Source organism: Acanthochromis polyacanthus, chromosome 7 (assembly GCF_021347895.1).
Source record: "Acanthochromis polyacanthus isolate Apoly-LR-REF ecotype Palm Island chromosome 7, KAUST_Apoly_ChrSc, whole genome shotgun sequence".
Lineage (NCBI taxonomy): Eukaryota > Metazoa > Chordata > Actinopteri > Pomacentridae > Acanthochromis > Acanthochromis polyacanthus.
The window spans coordinates 1,671,791-1,691,054 of record NC_067119.1 but is presented as its reverse complement, the minus strand read 5'-3'; positions in this window follow the sequence as shown (position 1 = coordinate 1,691,054).

Genomic DNA, 19,264 nt, shown 5'->3' with positions numbered 1-19,264 from the left:
CAGGAACACCTGAGCAGCTCAGTGTCTTCCTGCTTTATGTCTGCAGTCAAACATTTCCTCTGCTTCTCTTCACTGAACCGGGTTTGGCTCCGTTGCTTTAGTTTGTTTTTTAGGCGTTGGCTTGCAGCTTCCAGCAGTAAAATCCTCTTTAATGTGTTTCTTGGTGTGTTTTAGGGCTTTGTACTGGATAGTTGTCTTGGTAAATGTGGTTCTTTAGCCACAGTTAGCACATGGTGCTAATGTGTGCAGTGATTAGTGGGTTTGGTGCAGCTGAGTTGTGTCTTTATCTTGGCTGTAGTGAGTCTTTAGAGGTTTTTGGTTGTTTGTGAACCAACGTTGGTTGTCCAGAAGGTAAGAGTTCCTGTCCTGATTCTCTGTTTAAAGAGCTTCTCTGGTAGGCTGCAGGAGACTTTAGCGTTTGGGTTGTGCTCGTTTGGTTTTTGTACGGTTTCATTTGGACGACTATCTTGAGGCCCCTCCATGTGGTTTAGTGAGGTTTTCTGGAACAGTTCTACAAAGCAACCTGCAGCAGAAGAGACTTTGAGAGTTTTTACGAAGTTCTGGAGACCAGACTTTAGAGCAGCACAAACATTTGTCAGCAGTCTGAGCAGGAGAAGGTGAGCTTCAGAGTAGAAATGAGAAGGAAACCTTGTTGACCCGTGTGGTGAGGTCCTGTACCAAGAGTTTGAGCAGGTTGTGAAGAGTCTGTAGTTCTTTGGTCTGAAAGCACCAGAAGAGTCGACTCATTAAAGGAGAAAGCAGGAGATATTGTTGGTTCTTCTGTCGCTCTGCAGTTTCCTTAAACTGAATATCAAGTTTTTATCTTAAATGATTTACTGTGTGAGCCCAAGAAGACTTCAATAAACTCCCTCCATCCCCTGGACACAACATATTTTATTACCATGTTAAATCTATTTTAAAATGTTTGAGTTTTAATCAGTTTTTTTTCTCTGTATTTTTGTCATCTGTGTGAAAGGTTCTAAACAAATAAAGTTGAGTTGATAAACTGAATAAGTGACAAACTCATGATTGTGACAACAGAAGTATTTTTATTGTGGTTTAAGGGTTTGTTTCATTTTTAAGGTTGGGGTTAAAATCTTGACAGAAAAAAAAGATTAAAGAAATAACATTAAAAAAGCAATTAAATACAATAAAACAAAGACAAAGCATTTAATATAAATCTAATTGAACATAAATTATTAAACATTAAAAATATAGTTAAAAAATTAAGAATACTAACATTAAAGATGAAATATTTAATTAGATAATTAAACATTAAAAATACACAGCATTTAACTACAAAAAATAATGAAAGACAATTAGAATATTAAATCATCAAAGACAAAATATTTTAGATAATTGAACATTAAAAATACAATTAAACAATATTACACATAAAAAAGACAAAACATTTAATTAGAAAATTAAACATTGAATTTGAAAATTAAATCTTAGAAAAGACATTTAAACATTAAATAGGAAATTAAACAAAAATACAACGAAACATTTAATAAGAAAATTAAGCTTTAAAAGATGATAAAACATTTAAAAGAAAAATCTTAGCAAAGATTTAATCCAAAAATGAAACACTGGGAAAGAACAGGAACATTTTCAAACAAAAAACTTAGAAAAGCCAATAAAACATTTGAAAAAACAACAAACATTAAAAAGACAAAACATTTTTAAATCAAATCAGACATTATAAAAGAATAAAAGTTGAGAAAAGAACAAAACTCAACATTTAAGAAGAATCAAACTAAAGACAAAACATTTGAAAAGACACCAGTTAGACTTTAGAAGATCAAATTAAACAGAAGAGACGATAAAACGATGAAAAAGAGCAAAAACAGATAAAGGTCTTAAAGTGTTTTCTAGTCTGAAATGAAAACATCAAGTTGTTTCTTCAAACATTTCCTCTTTCTGTGTTCTTGGTTTGACTGTGGACAGATTTACTAAGAGCTCATTTCAGAAAACTGCTTTCCAGATAAAGTCTACTAGTAGTTGAAGGCATCGATCAAACTAATGTTACCTTCTGATCTCCACAAACTTTACTGTTCAGTGAAGAGAATCAAAGTTTGTTCAGGATTTCTGAAGAACCCACAGGTGAAGGTCTGAGAAGAACTCAGATGGATGTTCTAAATGTGAAATCAAGACTCATGGTCACAAGTTTTAAGGCTTCTGTTCAACACAAAGTTCAAACTAACACAGAAGTACTGAGAAACTTTGAAAACTTCAGTCCTCAGACTGTCTGAAGGTTCAAACTAACAGTGAACTACTCAGGAACTCAGAAGATTTCAGTCCTTGGACTGTCTGAAAGTTAAATCTAACAGAGATCTACTGTGGGACTTAGAACATTTCATCCCTCAGACTGTGTGAAAGCTCAGGTCCTGAGGACTGGGGAGGTGTGGAGGCTTTGGAAAGTCTTGGAACTGAGGGTTCAACCCTCCAGCACAAAGGCTGAAGTCCAACCTCCTGAGAAAAACGGTCGAGTCGAGACTCAAGTTAAAAAAAAACTCAAAAACGACAAAAAATTGATGATAAATGCGCAAAAAAAAGAAGAATTAGTACCTGAGCAAGTAGCTCAGGGGGTAAGAAGAGAGACTACCAAGTGGAAGGTAGCAGGTTCAAGACCCACCACTAGCAGTTTTCTTTCTTTCTTTGGCTAAGTTTTTCAGAAAATTTAAGAAGGGTCTGGTCTTGAACCAACAACCTGCAGCTCCATAGACAAACCCTTAACTCACTGAGCTACAGATCAGATAAAAAGAAATAAACTCGTCGTCCCTTTGACATCGTAGTTTCCAAGTGGCCACATGGGTGGAGCCAAGGCGGAGTCTGGGTGGAGAGTAGGAGGGGAGGTGGGTGGCGGCCTCCCCCCTCTACCCCCCCACCGCCCACCACACCTTCCCCCGCCCGACGAGTTTTTCGAAAATCCGAGTCTCGACAGGTTTTCCCGAGTTTCTGGAGTTTCCACCAGGTCAGAACAAGTTGTCATGAAGAGGTGTTGAAATCGGCGAGGACAGAGTGACTTTTTACAGCGACTAGAAGGAAGACGACTAGAAGAGCAGGTCTTTAACCAGCATCCCTAAAATCCATGGAGTCGCTCCAGAGAAATGAAGGGAGGTCAACTTTTATCAGCCTCCATCCAGATGTTCAGCTTGATATCTTTGAGATTTTTCGCTCCACAAACCTTTAGTATCACACTTTATGATCATTTATTAGGACTTTAATGGAATCCAGCAGCAGATTTAGTTTTTGTTCACAAAGTTTATTCTTGTCGTCGTGGGATTTAAAACTGTTCCTTCTATTTGACCTCATGTTTATTAGTTTTAGTGCAGAAAGTTATTTTAATTGTCCATTAGTCTGTTAAAAACCAAATAATAAATTGGATTAGTCAAGAGGTTTAAATTTCTGACTTTGTCATATTTTAAATGACTAAAAATATAAAAATATAAAAATATAAAAATAAAACGTCTTGAGACAGTTTGACCTGTAAATGGCGTTAAATAAATAAAATTGAATTTAAATTGTATGTATCTTGTAATGTTGGAGGAATTCAGCCATATATGTTGGAAAACACATTTTCTTTGTCCATTAATCTGTTGATTGTTTTCTCCACTAATTCATTTCTTGTTTTGGTTTATAAAACGTCAGACCCAAATATGTTCAGTTTACTGTCATAAAAACCAAACAGATTTACATTCATGATGCAGGAATCAGGCAGTTTTTCACTTTTTATCTGAGTTTAGTCACAAAGATCGTTGATAATGTGTGAATTGTTGCAGCTTGTGAGCCGTAGAAGGTTTTAATGTTTGGGGCCGAGTGTCAGAAAACATTTAGAAACCAACATCAACAAAACACTCAAAGATTTGAACATCATTAAAGGGAAATCCAACTTTTACATGACAATGTCTAATTAAAGGACATTTATTTCCAACGTAAATGTGTGATATTCATCCTCTGGAGCTTCTCTTCACATCGTCTTCCACCTGGACTGGTTTGGTCGGGAGCATGAGCAACAAACATGAAAAACTGCACTTTAACATCAATGAATGACACTGAAGTTTGATCTCTACATAAATGAGACTGAGTCTGGATGTGCTGCTCTGTCATTAACTCCTAAGTTTAGGGAAAGTTCAAACTAAAGAGGACAGTTCAGATCAGACTTGAGAATGAGCTGATTCTGAACAAACATCTCAGACGTTCTGAGCTTCAGCACCTCTAGAAGATATTTGAACAACAAGCAACTCCAGAGATCCAGAAGTTGGAGAGAGTTAGCTTTAGCTGATCCAAAGAACATGTGGGACGCTAACCTAGCAAACATTTAGACTTTTCTCTGTGAATTCTGAGAAATAATTTCCTATTTAATGACAGAGCTACACATCTGAACTCAGTCTCATTCAAACAGACTAATTCAGTGTCATCCATCCAGATTAAAGAGCAGTTACCCAAAATGTTTGTTGATGAGCTCCAACTAAACCTGTCCAGGTAGAAGATCAATTTGACAAACAGGAAGTGGAAGATTCCAAGCAGATTTATAGACGGGGGAACCGGACTGTACTAAGTGTGGTCCAGTATAGAGGGGTGATAATTCTTATTAATATAAAATGTAACTGACTGACTGTATTAATTAAATCCAGATATATTGAAAGATTTCAGTCAATTAAACCTTAAATTCATTTACTTTAGAAAACCATCCTTTAATGTCTTCCCCTAAAATGAGCAACATTTAAAAATATATAGCTGTAAAGTAAAATTTCACACCAAAGATGAATCACTGATGAATATTTAATGACATTAACTCAATTATTATGAGGAAACAGAAATCCATTTCTAATATTTCTATCAAACATGTTTATGTCTATAAAATATCCTGTATAACAATAAAGATGTCTGCATAGTGAACTATATGAAGTCCATCTGCATTTATATCATATTTACATCATATTGATGTTTAAATAACGGGAACTGCAGCCCACGTTCAGTAAAGTTAGCGGAGTTACAGATAAACAACATTTACAGGTTTCTATGATTTGTTTAACGGTTAAGTTACGATTTCAAAAACGTGACTCTGAAAATGTAAACAAACTGTAATAAGCGTTAGCTAGCTGCTCTATAGGTCTGGATATTTTTTATTCTTGTCTTTGTCAAGCCCAAACAAAAAAATGTATCCATATTCTGTCTACATTACCGACAACAGCGTCCATGGAGTGACCAGAAGTTAGCTGACCTAGCGGAAGTGCTAATGAGGTCTGCTCTGGCACAGGTTATTATCGTCACACATGTAGCTTTGAAAATAAATCTTCTACAAGACACAGAGCTGTAGGTCTAATGTTTCTCTCTGTGACTGTGTCTGACTTCCTCTAATAAAACCCTCCTGTTCACTGCAGACACAGATATTTATCTATCTACTGATTCATATCTATCCTCACTAGTCTGGTCTGATGCAGTCTCCATGATGACGTTTCATGAGTACGTCAGAACATAAGTTCGGACAGTTACGTTCTGAGAAACGGCCACAGTCTTCTTACTTCAAAGGTACAAAGCTGCTCGTCTTCTCCTCCATCAGGAAACGTCTTCAAAGCTTCTTTAAATCGAAACGAAATACAATCAAAAGATCAAACTAACGTCATTGGTGCATTCAAGTGCAGTCGGACGACGAAGTTGCGTTCAGGAGCGTCGGAAATCGGAGTATCAGTGATGTAAATTTCCAACGAAAATTTTGGAGGGGCACAATCGGGGTGGCCAATCAGATCACAGGTGCCCCCCGCATTCTCGAGTTAAAAGAAGTACACAAGGAGATAAAAAGCCACAGTGAAGAAAAATGAGATGGCCTCGTTTTTGTCAATTTGTGTCTTTTTGGGACAGGCATGTCTCTTTTCTGTCATGTGTTTAGTTTCTGTCAATATGTTTACATTTTTCTCTTGTATTTGTCATTTTGTGTCTCATTCTGGTCGTTTAAAGCGTCTTTGGGACAGTTTTATCTCTTTCTGTTGGGATTTTAAAGAAATTTTACAATTTTAACTTCATAATTAGTCTTTTTTTTTGTCACCAAACCACCAAAGAATCTTCAGGTTTTGTCTGTTTTTCTAGTTTCTGGCTGGAAAATGGTCCTGCTGGATGCTTTCACTTTCCCTTGTCTGGGATTTAAAAACATTCCTGGTGTCTCAGAGTTCAGATTAAAGCTGAGTGAAAAGAAGAAGCGTTCCTGCCTGGAGCCTCCATGTCAGAATGTTTTTATTCACGTTATGATTTCATCTTAGCTGCTTCTGCAGACGAGTCCCGACAGGTCAGCAGCTTGTTGTGGGTTGAATGTTGTACAGATTGGACGGCTTAGATCAGTTTAAATGCAGGACTGAACAGAGACGGTGAGGTAAAATCTGAGGATCGCACTGCTTCACTATACGCTCATTTGGCATCGATTTGTCTCCATTTCAATCTGTTTTTGTCTCTGTTGAACTGTTTTAATCTCTTTATGTCTGTTTAGTGAGTGGTTCTGCCTTTATTTGTGTTCAACTAAATCTCTTTTTATTGGTTTTGATTTCATTGCAGAGGTTTATATCCATTTCAATTAGTTTTGTACATATTTGTGTTTGTTTTTGGTCTCTTTTTATTGTTTGTTTTGCCTCCGTTAGTCTGTTTTAATATCTTTATGTCTGTTTTTCGAGTCTTTGTAGTCGCTTTCCTTTACTTGTGTTCATTTAAATCTCTTTTTATTGGTTTGGGTTTCGCTGATCTCTGTGCTGGTTTTTCATGTGCTTGTGTTCATTTTTGGTTTCTCTGCGGTCATTTTGTATTTAATTGTTTCTTTTCTGTGATATTTTCCAGCATGATGGCAGGTCGGCTGCAGCTCCTGATCCTCCTCAGCCTCCTCACATTCACTCAACCCTTCGGTAAGAAATCATTTAGATTCTGGATCCGGCTGCACGAAACATCAAACTATTACAGGATCAAAATGACCACAGAGGAACATTAAACAACCACTGAAGGACACAAAACTGACACAAACAGGCGGAAAAGAGCAACAAAGAGACACTAAAAGACTGTCTAATGAAGGGAAATGGAACAAAATATTTAAAACAACTACAAAAAAATGCTAAACTACTGCGTAAAAAAATGATCACGAAGAGACGATGAGCCGTAAAGTTGCAGGAAAAAGCAGCACGATGTAGAGTGACCACAAAGAGGCACAAAACATTCAGAAACAGCAAAAAAAATGATGAAAACAGCAACAAAGAGACAATGAAGAGCGATACAGACACACAAACAACTTAAAGAAGGAAAACAGCGACACAGAGATGCAAGACAACGAGAGCAGGATGAAAAATGACTACATAGATATGAAAAAAACTCAAAAAATGACAAAAAAAGGGACAAAAATGACAAAAAATGAGACAAAAAAAGACACAAAATGACAAGAATGAGACAAAGCAACAAAATTAAGATGCAAATGTACACAAACGAGACAGAAAACGACACAAACAAGACAAAAATTAGACAAAAAATGACACAATAGACACAAAATTACACAAGTGAAACAAAAAATTACACAAAATGACCCAAAACAACAAAAACCAGATGCAAATGTACTCAAACGAGACAGAAAACGACACAAACAAGACAAAAATGAGACACAAAATGACACAATAGATACACAAAATTACATAAATGAAACAAAAAAAATACACAAAATGACCCAAAACAACAAAAACAAGACGCAAAGTTAAATAAAATGACAAAAACGAGACAGAAAAATACACAAGCAAGACAAATAATTAAAACAACGCAAAATGACAAAAACGACACAAAACAACAGACAGAAAATTATACAAACGAGACAAAAAAATGACACAAAAGACAACAAATGAAACAAAATGACAAGGACAAGGCACAATAACACAAAAAAAGACATAAATGAGACACAAAAAAATGCCACAAACTGAAACTGAATGACACAAATGAGAGAAAAATTACAAAAATGAGACACAAAATCGCAAATTCATACATAAACGAGACAAAGTTAAACAAAATAACACAAACAACACAAAAAGACAACAGTGAGACACAAAAAGACAACAGTGAGACACAAGGAAAGAACAAAAGACGCAACTGAACGTCTAAAGCTGCGGTTCATGACGTCTAACAAACTCCTGCCTCCTGATTGGACGTTACAGAGCTGAGGGAGGACGAGTGGGAGGAGCTAAGCCCTGACATCGCGGCGCTGCATCGCCTCCGAGGACTTTCTGAACACATGTTCCATGAACACATCGCCAGGTAAGAATATGACCAATCATCAGCCAGGACAGAGTCTGCAGCACCTTCAATACGCCAACGACTCAGCTGGTTTCAGCTCATTTCTATTCTTTGTCCCGTTTGTGCCATTTTTTGTGTCATTTTGTGTCTTGTTTAGGTCGTTCTTTGTTTAGTTTGTGTAATTTTTTCTAATTTTGTGACTCATCTTTGTCATTCTTTTCTCTCATCTGTGCAATTTTTGGCAGATTTTTGTCATTTTGTCTCATTTTTGTCATTTTTTGTCCAAATTTAGTAGTTTTTGTCAAATTTTTTGTTATTTTGTGCCACATTTTTTTCTTATTTTTTTCTTGTTTGTGTAATTATTTGTCTAATTTTTGTCATTTTCTCTCTCATTTTTTCATTTTTTGTCTCATTTTTGTGTTGCTTTTTGTGACGGTGTTGCTTTGTGTCTTGTTTTTGTCCGTCTCTGTTTTTATCGGTTCTGGCTGAGGTTCAGGTTCTCTCTGTTGGTCCTTTTCTGGGAAACTGTCTGGGTTTTAGATTCACAGCGTGTCGTCTCATTAGCACAGGGAGGTACAGACCTCAGAATTATAAACAGAACACCAAACAATCCAATCATTGGATTCCCTCTGAGCAACGGTGGGAAGGAACACAAGAAACAGGAATATAGGGAGGAGAAACAAGAGAACCAGGCTAAGGGAAGGCAGACATCTGCTGGACCGGTCAGGTGAGGTTCAGTTTCAACAGCTACGCTCATATACGATTCCTTCCAGATTTGTTGAACCAAAACAAACGGTACAGAACCTGTGAAGGAGCTGAAAGGTCTCAGAAACAGAAATAAATCTTAGTTTGATGATCTGGAACCTGTGTAGCGGTACTACGTTATGATTTATTGCTCTCGTTATTAATAATTGGGGCACCACCCTAGATCTCTAGGGAAAAAATTAATATTAATAAAAAATTAATATTCATAAAAATTTTGATCAATCTCATATCAAAAAGTCTTGAATCCTCGTTTAAATTGACCACATTCTACACAAAGAAACACAAGACTGTAATTTGGTCTAAAATGAGGTATTTATTAACTATTCTATGAAAATAACGACAAGTGAACTATGTACAATGTAGATATGGTGTGTGTGTGTGTGTGTGTGCAGGACTACATGTGTGTGTGTGGAATGTGGGAGTGTGTGTGTGGTGTGTGTGTTTGTGTGAGAGATGTGGAAGTAGGTGTGAGAGAGAAGGAAATATGGTGAGGATTAGCCAGAGCTAACCTGACGAGGTAACCGGTAATTTGGATTAAGAATTCTAATGATTTGTAAAAGAATAAATTGATTAAATGAATTAATTGACCAAGCGGTTAGTACATCACCCATAGAATGGAATCAGAGCAAACTCAGCTGGAGTTATTGAAGTGAACCGTCATGGGGCTGGGACTTGCGAGGCCTTCAGATTATGCACACGGTCTGGACCTGCGGGTTCGGAGCGGTGCGTCGTCGTTATGGCCGCCTTGATGTCCTGCCGCGGGTTGATCGGTTCTGTGCACATGGACCTGGTTCGACAGGTCTCAGCTGAGTGTTGCTTGGCTTAAAAATGATGGTTCTCAGGCTTTAGCCAAGAAAAATGGGTGTTGATGAAAAATTGTCAAAATTAAGAAAAATAAATGCTGGTTCTGAATCGGTTCTTCAGATTAAACGAATAACGAGCAAAATGTCTCCTTAAGTTACAAAAATATTAAAAGATAAATAGTTAACAAAGTTAGATGGTGAGGGAATTTCAAAGATAGGAAAAACGCGCTTTAGGTAAGAAAATAATGGGAATCTCTGTTATGGATTCCTCAGGTAGTGAAGAAAGGGATAAGAGGCGGTAAGAGAGAGAGTCGGTAAGAGAGTAAGATGTGGGCTACGGCTGACTTTATCTGTGGGTCCAGCTAAGGGGAGGACCTGGGCGGAGAGAGAGAACTTTTAGGCGCGAGTCTGGTGGAATTTGGAATCTCTTTGTTCTCACAAAATAGAGAAGAAAGAGGAGTCCAGAATGGATTAAAATATGATATTAAATGCGCAAAACACGATCTGTCTATCCCACCATATTCAGTTGTGTGAAAGTGAAATGTGTAGATTAATACATATGTTCATATGATGTGAATCATTTCATTCATAACTATGTGTTTATGTTTATGACATTAAAAATATGTATCACAGTGAAAATATAACAACAAGTCAGAGATTTGGTAACAGGTAAATACAATGGTCATCCTTCAACCTAAATGGAGAGGAAATTCAGAGGTTAATAAGGGAATTCAGTCCAAAATCCTGTGGGAGAGGTCAATTAACCAGGCATTTCGATATCTAGGCTTCTGTAACAAATATAACTGTCAAATTCGGATATGATGTACAACATAATCTCACTATAACTTTGGTAATCAGGAAAGAGCAAAATAAATTTTAGAAATATGAACTTTGAAGTAATTAGTCTCTTCAGTTAAAGAGTGTGTCTCTCTCTGTTCCAGCCTCCTGCCATAAAGTTTTACGACTTGTTATCTGATCTGTGGAATGCAGAGACGTCTCCGGCTGAGGGTCTCCTGAAGCTGAAAAGGGATTTTAGCATGCAAGTTCATTAAACAAACATCCATAGCATATAATTGAAAGTCATTGTCTTTTAAAAAGAAGAAGTTATTCCAGGGGTTTAAATGTTCACAGGAGCTCCATCCTTCTGTGAATGAAAACCTACAGAAATACAAATGTCTCAATCCTCCTATAGAGATGGGTGTTGGTCAGTGCTGGAGAGAGGGACAGCTTATCTGAGTTTTGATCAGCTCAGGAATTCCAGGGCCTTTGCAGTCTTGCTACACCTGTAAACAGAAGATGATTTCTTTAAGGGAAATGCAAAAATTCCCATTTAATAAATTCTGTTGCTGGTGTTGGTGCTGCAGTTTGTGACCAGTTTACTGGTTTCTGACCTCTTGTCAAAGTGTTCCCTTTGTAGGGTTTCATTTCTAAAAGTTTTCATTATTTTAATTGGGTTATTTTTAGGTCTTGAAACTCTGAATGTGCAGGTGAAATTTCAGACCAATAAAAAAAGTTTGGCGTTTTTATTCAGGCTCCCCTCGTTTAAAGTGGAACAGCTGTAATTTTAACTGAACATCACTTTGATTCTTTTTAAATGTATAAAATTTGTTTTGTTGTCTTAGTGATGCGTCCAAAGGAAGGGTCCGAGTTGAGAGAGCCACTGGAAGGTAAGGAGGCAGAAATATGAACCACAACATCCAGTAGAACCAGTATAGAAACCACTGAGAACCAGTAGAACCAGTATAGAAACCACTGAGAACCAGTAGAACCAGTATAGAAACCACTGAGAACCAGTAGAACCAGTATAAAATCATTCATTATTTCTGATTTTCTTAAAATTGTGTTGTGATGAAATATTGATTTTGAATCAGTTACCTTGAATAACTGCAGTAAAAGTCTGAAAATGAAGTATTTATACGTGAATTTGATGAATAATTGATGAATTTAATCAGATTCTTCCTGAGAATCTTCCTCTTCAGAACATTAAATAAACACAATGATCTTCTTTTAGGACGGACGATGAACAAAACTCCAAGAGCTGGAAGATTTTCAGACAGGTTGGTGGATTCAGGACTGAAGCTCAGAGTTCAAACACTGGAGGCATCCTCATCCAAAACCATGCTGTAGCGACATGTACAGCTCTGTGGGGCAGTGTTGAAACTGACGTTGTTTTCTCCAGAGTAATCAATGATCTCTAATTAAACCTGATTTGCTGTGTTTGTGTTCTGTGTGTTCCAGTATGCTGACAGCGTCTTAGCAGACATCAACAAACGAAAGACAGACAACTGGTTGATTACAGCCTCAGAGATCTCCCACAGCTACAGCCAGAAACTTCTGGTCATGACGGACAAAGAAAAGTCGACCCGAGACAGAATCCAGCAGGAATACAGCCAGGACCCTCATTACTCCACAGTGGTCAGCAGAGAATGTCTGGACGATGAATCCTGCCTTCCAGAAGCAGACGGCTACACCGTGGTCAGAATATTTGGAAGTGTTTCACAAAACGGACAAACGGTGTCGGGTCGTTCTGGGGCATCACTGGCAGGACTGATCCTAAAACCACCACTGGAAGAAGCGCCGGTTTTCTCCATCGATGGAAACACAACCGCAGAGTTCAAACGCAGCTTCATGAGGGTTTTTATGGTCCGTGGCAGCAACGCAGTCTTGGAGACCAACCACAACAATCTCCACATTTATCAGATCATGGACCAACCGGACTCAGTGTCCAGCTACCGAATTCCACAGAGGCCAGTTGATCACAGCACACAGTACGACCACCAGCAGATCCTCGTGTTGCAAGATGACCCGGTGGTCAAAAACGCTGCTACGTATCTTTATGAGAAGCATCCAAGTGTTAGCTCCGTCTACGTGCTGGACAACCAAAAACCAAAACTGATTCACGGTGAATCTGTGCCTCTGTCGGAGGACAGCCGGCTGGTGCTGGTCGGCCACGGGGAGAGAGACAGCGGCGGAGAGATGAGACTGGCCGGCTACAAACCCCAAGACATGGCCAAAATCATTCAAAGCACCTCCAGGGTCGGGGATAAAATCAAAACGACGAGCATAGTGGGCTGTGAAGTTGGAGCTGACAGAACGTTCGTCACGACGCTACTGAAGGAGATTCACGACACCGTCGGCATCCAGACGGAGCTGCACCTGAGGGAGGCGCTGCTTCAAGTGAGGCACACCGGAGAGAAAATCACTCAAGAAATCTCTAGAGATGGACTGAGGTGGCACCATAAAGACAACAGCAAGAAAGTGGTGGCAATGCTGGATAGAAACGGAAATGTGATTATTAGAAATGACCCCGGCAGTAAAGGAGAGGCAGTTTTTACTAACGAGAAAAACTTTTTAGGTCCCAAAAGCTACAAGGATAGCCAAGCAAATAAACAGAGAAACTGCTGCGATGGACCTCCCCGGCTCAGTGGGATACAGAAAGCTAAAGACCGTTACAGAAGACCAGGGATAGCAGACCGGAACACTAAAGACCACTACAGAAGCTACATAGACAGCCGGCCAAGTAAACCACGGGACCGTTTTCTCAACTACCGAGAAAACTGGCCCCAAGAACCAAGGAGATTTATCGACCCAAAAGTGTTTGAAAATTTCAACCAAAATAAAGTTACACAAATAAAACAAGCCTGTGATGAACTGGAAGGTCTGTCCTGGGGAATGTTTCACTCTGACACACTTCCCAATGAACTGAAAGTCATTGACGAGCCACTAAATGAAAACAAGTATGTAATTGGACAAAGAAACGGTAATAGAATGAAGTGGGTAAACGAAGAGGAGAAACAAATAGAAATCCTTCATAAGTGTTACAAAGTTGAATCAGGAAAAGATGTTAGAAACGTCATCCGTCACTATGCAACGAAAGGAGAAGACGCATCCACATACCTGATGGTGAACAACTGGATTTATGAAGTTAATCCTGAAAATCTTTACGTGTATCCAGTGGGGAAAAAACTGGACAGCAATCAAATAGGAAATGTGGACAAAATTAATGAAATTGAGAAGAGTATAAGTGATCAGATAGGTAAAGAACACTACCCTGACATACGAGACAACATGAGCAGACAAAATAAATACGACCCAAGAGAAAGCTACACTAAATATGTTAAAGACATTTTTCATGGGCAACCTACAACTATCAAACAACTGTCTGATGAAGCCTGGTACACCACATATTTCACTGCAACAATTGTATGTGAATCTGCCAGAAACTTCCGGACGTTACCTCTGGTTCTTATAGCCCTGGACATGAGTGACCACAGCAACAACAACATCAAACAGACAGGCCTGGACTTTCTATTTGACCAGCATTCAATGGCAAGAGGGCTCAGTTGGATTGACCCAAGCCGACGGGGATTCAGTGGCTCCGCAACACCAGAAGATTCCAGCAAGTTGGAAAATTTCAATCCTAGAACCAAGCAGGAGTTAATGAATGATCTTATAAAGCTCATAACACGGGAAACTGATATGTTCACAAAGTGGACGAAAACCGTTAGTAGCAGCGTACAGGAACAGATGTCTGACATCATATCAGAATACAGGATATTTGAAGACAGTTCAGATTTAACAAAAGCCCTCGTGAAAGATTACAAAAAATTCAAAGTAATGGCTGAGCAACAACACAGTATGTTGACAAGATCTGGACATGAGGGCAATCCTCCAGCGTCTGGCACATTGGGAGGCTCCAAGGACGGTGATGTAACAATGAGAGACTTGAATTCAGCCTCAGAGTTAGAGAATTCCTTCAAACATGCATCCTATTTCTCTAGGGCATCTGCAGCATTTAATGAAGACATCCATGTTCAGCTCAAAGCAAAATTTGGTCAACAGCTGTCGAGGATGCACCCGAAGGAGGAAACTGCCAGAATAGAAGACGGACAGTTCGTATGTCAGCTTGTCTCCAAGAGCGCTGATGCTAAAAAACCTGTCGAGTTTAGAGCAAAGTTATCTCAGGGGAGTCGACGCTACCACGACCAGATGCTGAGGAACATGGACAAAGCCGTTCGTGACATGGAGATGCTCAGTTCCAAACCCTCCCATCAGGTCAACAAGTACGTAGAACGGACCGGGAACGCCGTCGGAGCGCTGGGCCTCCTGCTGGGGATGAAAGGTGCCGTTCGGGCCTTTGAGGAGGGACAGATCAAAGACGGCGTGGTCGGGTCTTTGCAAACAGCTCATGGACTCACGGCCATGACGACGTCCGTCATCGCAAGGCAAGCTCTGAGCGCAGAGACGAGAATCGCCAGAGCTGCAGCAGCAGTGATGAGGAGCCCCGCAATGAGAGGCACCATGACAGCCATACCGATAGTGGGAATCGGGTTTGGGGTGTACAGTTTGGTGGAAGATCTGAAGAGAGATGACACTCTGGGATACATTAATGCTGCCTTAGATGTTGTTATGATCGGTCTGGATATTATTCAACTTATTGAGCCTGAACTGGAACCTATAATAATCCCCATAAACTTGGCTCTATCGGTCGTCCGGATGGTCACAGATGATGTTTACATGGCCATCCAGAATGAACTCAGCAGCCTCCCAGACGGCGCTGGATTTCTGGAGAAACTGGGGGCTGTTATCATTGGTTTTGAAAAAGGGGTCTTACATTTTGCAATTCGTGTGGCCAGTGTTTTCTACGATTGGCGTTATGAGGAAATTGAGGAGGGACGAAGACTTGTTGGGAAGATCTCAGACCCCAGAAAATACTACACGTTTACAAAGGTGCAGGGCGGAACCACCGCCATCAATTTTATCGATGGCGCCTCTTCATGGAATGGAGGAGGTATTTACTTCTGCCTGGCTGACCAGGGTTTGTCTGACCTCTGCATGGATTATTTTGTTCCTGACAATGAGAGGATGGAGAAGAAGTGCTGGCCTATTAACACACATGGAAGCAAAGACATTATTCTTGGTCTGGGAGAGTCACATCAGTTACAGTTCACAAAGCTGCAGAGACAAGTCTTCATGTTCATTCCAGCCGGCTCTGTGTCGGTGGTTTCAGGTTATGAAGCTTTACAAAATTCAAGATACGGGACATACAAGGGAAACAGAGATTCTAATCATTTCTTTGCAGTTCAGAAAGCCAAGGACCGCGATATGATTGAATTCATGTTGAGTTACTATTACAGGCTTTATGGTGAACAAGGCGATGACACATTTTTTCTAGGACCACAGAGAAGCTACGTTGAAGGTTCTGGGGGAAAAGACACGTACATCATTCCTGAAAATGGAGGGAAAACCATCATCAACAACTACGATCCCTCCAAAACACTGGACACGCTTCACCTCAGCGTCGACTACAGTCACATTTCTGTGTCTAAATCTGGAGAGGATGTCGTGTTGAGATGTGAAGGCAGTCATACTGTAATAATACAGAACTGGTTTTTAGGGGAACTGTATCGCCACATGAGCATGGTGTCAGGAGACGGGGTCTTGTTTGAGATTTCCTCCACTGTGGTTTCTTCTCCTCAACTGGTGGCCAGAGGAATTAACAAGATGTTGAAGACAAGTGGTCAAGTTGTCGATTGCAGTCAGCCACTTTTACGTACGGTTACAAGCATTTTTGGGTCTACACACGATGATGTTATCCGTGGAAATGGAGAAACAAATCTGATCGATGGCGGAGGAGGGCGAGATCTTTTGGTTGGCGGTGAAGGAGAAGACATGTACATGGTGAAAGACAGGAAAGGCTCTATTGTGTCGATTGAAAATTATTCCAAAGACAGAAAAACAGACCTGGCCATAGTCGAAGCAAAATTTAGCACTTTTAAAGTTCGAGTACGAGGTGATCATGTTTACCTCTTAGCTGTCAGTCGTGGCACAAAGATCTACGTGATGTTAAGGAACTGGTTCAGGTCATCGGCAGACAGACACTTGTTTGTCATCACAAAGGATCTGATCAAGTTCTCAGTGTCGGATAACAAAGCCAATTGTCTGTGGCGAAACAAATGTATACAGAGTCTCAGCATTGACTACAGCAGCTCCACATCTGCTCTCAAGGTGGACCTTCAGGACAACAGGGCTTTTGCCAGCGTGACAGAAGTCCGTGGGTCGCAGTTTGACGACGTCATCAAAGGAAACAAGGAACACAACGTTGTCATCCCAGGAAAAGGAAATGACTTCATTGAGGGTAGAGGAGGAGAGGACTGGTACGTCATCGCACCACGCCAAGGAGTGAAGACCATCAACAATCAGTCGCCAGATCTAGCTTTGGACATCCTCTTCATGAAGGAGCAGTACAGAAACATAACATGTTCTTGTGAAGGACAAAGTATCGTCATTTCAGTACATGGCAGCAGAGCTGTTATCTTGCAGAATTGGTTCAGTTCGAAGCATCAGCAGCACCTGCAGATCAAGACCAGTGATGGGATAACAGCAGGACTGATGGCCAACATCAGCAGCTGTGGTCGGTCATTAATGCTGCCTTATACTGTAGATTACAGAAACCAACAACCTGAACGACTGCTGCTGGAACTAAACAAATTTGCCCCCTTATGGATAAATAAAGTCTTATCTTCTCTTCAGCACCTCCAAACACATCTCCTGATAAACTCACCTTTTATCAGACTACGGTACTACCATTGTGACAGAAGATGTTTGATCAGGAGGCTCTTAAACTATCGGGGCAAAGTTATGCTGATGAATGATGCCGATTCAGAATCAGTGAAAGAAATGTTCGGCTCTTCAGGTTTCGACATCATGGTTGGAAATGGCAATGACAACCTGCTGGATCCACATACTGGGGGTGCACTGATGTTTGGAGGCGAAGGGAAGGACACTTACGTTATCAAAAAGGGATATGGAGACCAATTAAGGATCAATAACTTTGCAAGGGATCAGAGTATTGATACTGTGCTGGTTGACATGGACTTCCTCGATGGCAGTCGAGTCATACTGAACTTAAAAACAGAAGACCTGCATGTGACGATCCTGACCAGAGAAGAAAGACTCACGGTGAGTCTGCTCTCATACAGTTCTGGTTCCCTACACCAACATGTAGAGTTTCAGAGCTCTGACGGGGTGCACTTTAAGGTGAAATCACAGAACTCAACTGGAGGTGATCCCTTCTTTCATATCGAAGCTTTCAAAGTGACTCTGCAACAGTCGCAGGCCGACTGTCGTCTGGATCTCAGCTCTCACAGGAACCTGTCAAAAGTCCACACGGTCCAAGGCTGCCCCTCCCAGTCCAACGACATACTAGGAAACCAGCAAGACAACGCTCTGATTGGAGGATGGAACGATGATGGCTTGGACGGCGGCGAAGGAGATGACACCCTGATAGGAGGAAACGGAGCCGACATCCTGATTGGTGGGATGGGAGATGACACGCTTTATGGTGAGGACGGAAACGACACAATGATGGGAAACTCTGGCTGGGACGTCTTCATTCCCGGACCAGGGGCCGATCTGGTGGACGGAGGTCCCGGCAGAGACACTGTTCTGTACCGGGGGGACCATGGGATGGGCCAGGGAGTTTACGTGAACCTGCTGACTGGACAGGGCCGCCACGCTGATGCCGAGGGAGACGTGTTGAAGGATGTGGAAACTGTGATCGGCACCATCTACTCCGACATCTTGGTTAGTGGCTACGAAAGTTCCCTTCTCAAGGGCTCCGACGGCAACGACACGCTGGTGTCCACAGGTGAAGATTACCTGGTTGGAGGCGATGGAAGTGACATTTACTTGTTGGCTTTCGACCACGGCTCAGTCTCCATCGATAACTGTGCACAGGACAAGGCTCCTGACGTCGTATACGTGAGTTCACAGTCGGTAACGGTGTCGGACTGCCAGCGCTTGTCTGACCAGGTTCTCCTGACTTTCTCTGAAAAGAACCGATCTGCTGTGAAAACTGCACTGAGAGGCTGGACCAGCGATGACAGCGAATGTGGTCATTTGGTGTTTGTTTTTAAAGATGTACAGAAAACAGTGGAAACTCTGCTGCTGGAGTGTGACATGAGTCCGACAACAAAGACACCGTGAAAGGTCGATGCACAGCATGAAAACTTATTTTCTCCATGATTCCATCAGTTATTTCGTTAGAAGAAAAACACAGATCAACGCCTCTTAAAGATCAAGATGTCAAATGTCTTGATTTGTCCTCAGGCCAGAGATTTTCAGAGGAGGAAAGAAGCAAGAAAATGTTCATTAAGTAAGCTGCAATCAGAAAATTTAGACTTTTTTCCTTCATAAATCATGACTCAAGCGGAGTTGTTCCAATTTAAAATGACCTGATTATTGGAACAGTTGATTTATTGACAAAAAAATCGAATGTTCGTGGCACCTCTAATGCAGAGTGAGTTTCCACAATGTGCATGACCTTCTGGTATTTTTCTTTGAAAATCATTGAGGATACGATAAGCGCTACTTCATATTACAATCAGGTTGTTAAACACATGAAGAAACGGCTAATAACCATAGCATATCCCATAATTAGTACA